Consider the following 6,000-nt stretch of genomic DNA (forward strand, 5'->3'; position numbering starts at 1 on the left):
AGAAAGTCAACAAAAGTCAACTGAAAGTCAAAGTCAACCGAAAGTCAACTCAAAAGTCAACCTTGGTCAAACATGGTCAACGTAAATTTTAACAGTATAATTTATAGTAATAATATAAGTTATAACGTTTATTAAAGTTAAATATGTCGAATTATGTCATAACATAAGTTTAATTAAATTAAAATGAATTATTAAAGTTAATATAAATCTAAATGATATAATTTATATAACATAAGTATTTAATTAACTAATTAAATATTAGTTATAATGTAAGTATTATTAATAAATAATAATTTTTAAATCATATCATAAGTATTATTAATTAATAATGAATTATTAATCATATCATAAGTTTCTAATTATAATTATTAAATCATAAGTATTTAATAATTAAATTATAATTAAATAATAACTAAGCCTTATAATAATTAAATAAATAATTAATCCTTATTACAAGTCTTATAATAGTAATATCATAATATTAGTTTAATACTTATCATAAGTATTTTCCATTAATAATGAAGTATTATTAATCATATGTTTAATTAAAATGTTAATTAAATCATAAGTATTAATTAAATGATATGATAAATATATCATAAGTTGTAAATAATAATAATTACCTTTTTTTATCATAAGTAATTAAATGATAATGAAATCCATTATTTATATCCTAAGTTTAATAATTAATCAAAAGTTTTAAATCAAAAGTTCATCGGGTCGTATCCTGAGCCCCGGGTGTCAGTTTTCGGCGAGCCTTACATATATCTCCACCTAAGTAAACCACCCGACACTTTGGTACACTCAAGAACACCCCAAGAACAGTCCACAAGTCGTGTTATACAGCCAATACACCACTTGGACTTCAATTCAACCAAAAACGTGTTTTGGACGTAATGGGTGATTCGTGGCTCGGATTGAGATGACCCGAACATGAAAGTTCGCCCCACCATCAGTCCTAACACACTAACACACCCTAAAGTCACCAAATATGGTCACAAAGTCGGACCAAACCTGGTTCATACCAAAATCACATTCCATCTTAACAAAATACCACTTTGATCATAACTAGGGTTCCGGGAATCGAAACGACATGAATCCGGTGTCTAAAATTAATTTCTTGATGAGAGGAACTCATTTATATACTTTATTTCATGATCAACATCAGTTACAATATCAGAAACACATGAAAAAGCTGCTGTCCAGAATTTAACAAACCCAAAACATGTGACTATGAGTATTTCTATGCATACAAACATCATTACAATAATCCACAAACATCATACTACTAAATGATCATCAAAATACAGAAAATAAATGAAAAATTGAAAGTTCTAGGGTTAGGGTTTATACCCTAATCAATAATCAATGAGTATGATCGCGTAGAGAACGGAACGAGGAACGCGTTTATGTAGATGATCTCTTGATCCAAGCTTGATTTTGGTGGATGAAAGGACCCGTTCATATACATTATAAATGATTCACAATAGTTGATTACATCACGAGGTATTTGACCTCTATATGATACGTTTTACAAACATTGCATTCGTTTTTAAAAGACAAACTTTCTTTACATCAAAAATTGACGGCATGCATACCATTTCATATTACATCCAACTATAATTGACTTATTATTAATCTTGATGAACTCAACGACTCGAATGCAACGTCTTTCAAAGTATGTCTTGAATGACTCCAAGTAATATCCTTAAAATGAGCTAATGCACAGCGGAAGATTTCTTTAATACCTGAGAATAAACATGCTTTAAAGTGTCAACCAAAAGGTTGGTGAGTTCATTAGTTTATCATAATCCATCATTTTCGTAATAGTAATAGACCACAAGATTTCAGTTTCTATAAATATCCGTACACTCGCAAGTGTATAAAAGTATTCTATAAGTTGTAGGCACCCGGTAACAAGCCTTAACGTTCATGTTTTACCCTCTGAAGTACACCAGATCAGGTGTGTTTAAAATAACCTCGAAGTACTAAAGCATCCCATAGTCAGGATGGGGTTTGTCAGGCCCAATAGATCTATCTTTAGGATTCGCGCCTACCGTACATAGACAAGTAGTTTAATGTTACCAAGCTAAGGGTATATTTCTGGTTTAAACTCACGTAGAATTAGTTTTAGTACTTGTGCCTATTTCGTAAAACATTTATAAAAAACAGCGCATGTATTCTCAGCCCAAAAATATATATTGCAAAAGCAATTAAAAAGGGAGCAAATGAAACTCACAATACTGTATTTTGTAGCAATTATGTATATGACGGCACTGAACAAGTGCAGGGTTTGTCTCGAATTCACGAACCTATATTAAGTATATATATTTATATGTTGGTCAATATCTGTCTAACAATTTAGGTCAAGTCGTAGTGTATCACAATCCTAATGCTCGAGACCGACATGCAAAAGTCAACAAAAGTCAACTTGACCCAAAATGACTTTCAAAATCTATACATGTTTATTATATAACTTATATATAGTAGTTTTATATATTTAAATATATTTATCAGATCTTATTATACTAAATAATACAAGTCATTTATTAATAAATAAAAATTTATATTAAAATTTATATATGATAAAAATATACTTTTATATATCTCAAGTATTAAAATTTATAAAATTCACTTAATATCATAAAAATATAGTGGTATGTATTATTAATGTAATTACATTACGTGTGGTAAAAATATCTTTGTACGCATATTTATTTGATAAAATAATATTGATAATAATAATAATGATAAAAATAATAAAATGATAGTTTCAATAAAAATATTAATTTTTAGTAATAAAGATAATTTTAGTAATAACATCAACTGATAATAGTTATAATAATCGTTTTAATAATAATATTAAAATTAATGATAATTCAGTTGACCATATCTTTTAATCCGTTCATCGAAACCACACGATTTCTAAATGAAAAGTTATTAATTTTTTTCTTCAGCTTTTCAACAACATGCATATCATATAACTTATCTCAGTAGCATATGTATCAAATTCGTGATTTATCATAAACTATTTAACGACGAAACTAAGCATACAAACATGCATAATCATATATACTCGAGCACTAGTCAGGGATACACTATTAATATATAAAAGATAAGATATGAATGCTCACGTATCAATATTGTGATTCAATATTGCAGGAAAGTACGTAGACGCAACGAAAATGATAAACGTTAGGTTGACCTCACGAGCAATACCCTCGATCAATACCCATAACCTTCATAGCTATAACCCATAATTTCCTTAGCTATATCCCATTTGAAAACTTATTTTGAAATCGTCTGAATATAACTCCGTCGTAGTATTTTATGTATACTAATAATATCTTGAAATAGTACTAAGTAAATATATATATATATATATATATATATATATATATATATATATATGTGTAATTCGATTGAGAGAGTTTAGAGAAATATATTTTCAAGTTTCTATGAAATAATGAAACATATTGAATTCTATTTATAATAGATTTTTGAATTATTAAAGTGAATTATTAAAGTATGAATTATTAAAGTATGAATTATTAAAGTGAATTATTAAAGTATGAATTATTAAAGTTAAAGTAAAGTAAAGGTAAAGTTAAAGTATAGTAAAAGTATAAAACTATGTACGTATAATACGCGTATAAAAATATATAATATTAATTTAAATCGTTATATATATTTAATAAAATAAAATATAAATATCGTTATCTTTATCATACTGGTTAAGTAATGAGTTGTCAAAAAGAATAGATTTCTTAAATCACAGTGGACCTCATAACATAGGCCCGTAATCATATCATAATGTATCTGATAATTCAATCATTTGATATTATCTCTTAATTCTGTTGATAAATATATCGAAACAAATATGTTCATGTAAAGTATCATATATCTAATACTTTGTTAATGTTTTTAGTTAATATTATATATTATATATACATATCTATATACACATAATTGTTCGTGAATCATCGAACGCAATCAAAGGGTAATTGATTACATGAATGTAGTTCCAAACTTTTTAAGATTCAACATTACAAATTCTGCTTATCGTGTCGGAAACATATAAAGGTTAAGTTTAAATTTGGTCGGAAATTTCTGGGTCGTCACAGTACCTACCCGTTAAAGAAATTTCGTCCCGAAATTTGATCGAGGTCATCATGGCTAACTATAAAAATGTTTTCATGATGAATATGAGTTGATAAATAGAGTTTTATCATCATTGAGTAATATAGATAAAATAATTTGATTACGCGAAGAGTATAAGTGAAGCTATCGCAAGAGAGTGAAATGAGTAAACGTATATTCGTTTTAACCGATGACGTAGTTATGATTGATTTTCGGAATTCATGGGATTTAAAGAAAATCTTTGCAATAAGATTTGGTTCTTCGGCGATTAAGAAAATCAGGATCTTCTTTGATTAAATGCGATAATCTGTCTCGATTTCTCTGTCTGATATTTTACTATAATTCCACCCCCTTCGTTTCTTTATTTCCACATCTCACACCTTCTAGTCTTTCTCCCCAATTCATACTTTAAAGCATTCGTTAATATGCTTCATCCAGTATTGATTCTTGATATACTATTAACTTTCATATAGGTCATTCTTCTTTTTCATCTACCACCGGAGGAAGTTATTTTCTTCTACCATTACCTTGGGGTTATTATGTTTTTCATTCTCCCGTGTCTTTATATTGCTATACGCATTGATATACACGGTTTGTAATTTCGGGGTTGTTATCGGGCTTTATATTCTCCATTATATTTCGGAGCTTCATGCTTTCGTTTTCTCTTTCCGACCTTAAGTCAAGCGGATAATGGTCCAGAATTCGTAGATATGAATTTTTGGATGAACATAGTTAATGTTCCAAGAAGAAAATCGTAATGGCACGATCTTGATTTGGCAAATTACCAGAATATCCGAAAATATAGAGCTATCAAGATGATATGTTCTTAATATGTTTGGAAATTGGGTAGAATGTAAGAGTCGTGTAAACAGTACATGATGACAGTATGTTCTGTGAATCATCACGTTCCATTAGAAACTCAGCATGACTTACTGTAATATAATCACGTTGATCAAGTGCCATTATATTATACTAACTCATGCTTCAGTTCCCAACACTACTTCAAAAACATTCCTATTTTAAATTCAATTTTTTTTTTAGAATTTAGAAACTAACACAGTTTCTTTTTATGTTGTAACGCAGATATTGCGAAGAGATAAAAGATTTCAGATAAGAATAGTTGTGAAAATATCTTCAGGAATATCGAAGATATTATAATAAAAGATACGATAATATGGATGATGAAGAAGATTTGTCTGTGAAGGTTTAGAATAAGAAGTAAGTTGTTTGCTAACGATTTCAGTAGACACTGAATCATTTGGATCCTTTGAAGGCAGGTTTAGTCTTTGTGATTTGTCCACAGCCTCCTTCATGGTCTGCTCAATCCGTTTTCCAGTTTCAACCTTCTCTTTTTCTCAGCTTTACCACCATACTATTCTTTATCATCAAACTTTTGACTGTTAAAGTGGTTTACAGTTTTTGCTGCTTCATCAGCATTTTTCCAATTTCGGAGAACTAGTTCATGGTTTGGGATGTTTTTCAGAAAATTCACATTCGAAGTATGTAAGTCTAGGAGATAGACGTTATATGTATAACTTTTGACGTAAAATTGTCGCGAAATTCAAAATACTGATTGCTAATTCCCAGTAGTTGGTGTGACAATTATTGTTACAGGATGTAGGTGAGTACATGATGGGGTTTTAATGAATAAGTATAGTGGCTTTTCGGAGAGGCTTAAGTCGAAGGTTAATGAAGTTGTTGATAAGTTTACTGCTAATGTGGCGAAGGTTCCCCGGTAACAATGATGAAGGGGTAATTGTTATAATAAGGTTTATTCGTATAAACAAATGAAGGTGATTTGCCGGAGCTGTGACAAAACTGTCTATTTTGGAAAGAGATTGAAAAATTATATTTGGTAAT

Source organism: Rutidosis leptorrhynchoides, chromosome 2 (assembly GCF_046630445.1).
Source record: "Rutidosis leptorrhynchoides isolate AG116_Rl617_1_P2 chromosome 2, CSIRO_AGI_Rlap_v1, whole genome shotgun sequence".
NCBI lineage: Eukaryota > Viridiplantae > Streptophyta > Magnoliopsida > Asterales > Asteraceae > Rutidosis > Rutidosis leptorrhynchoides.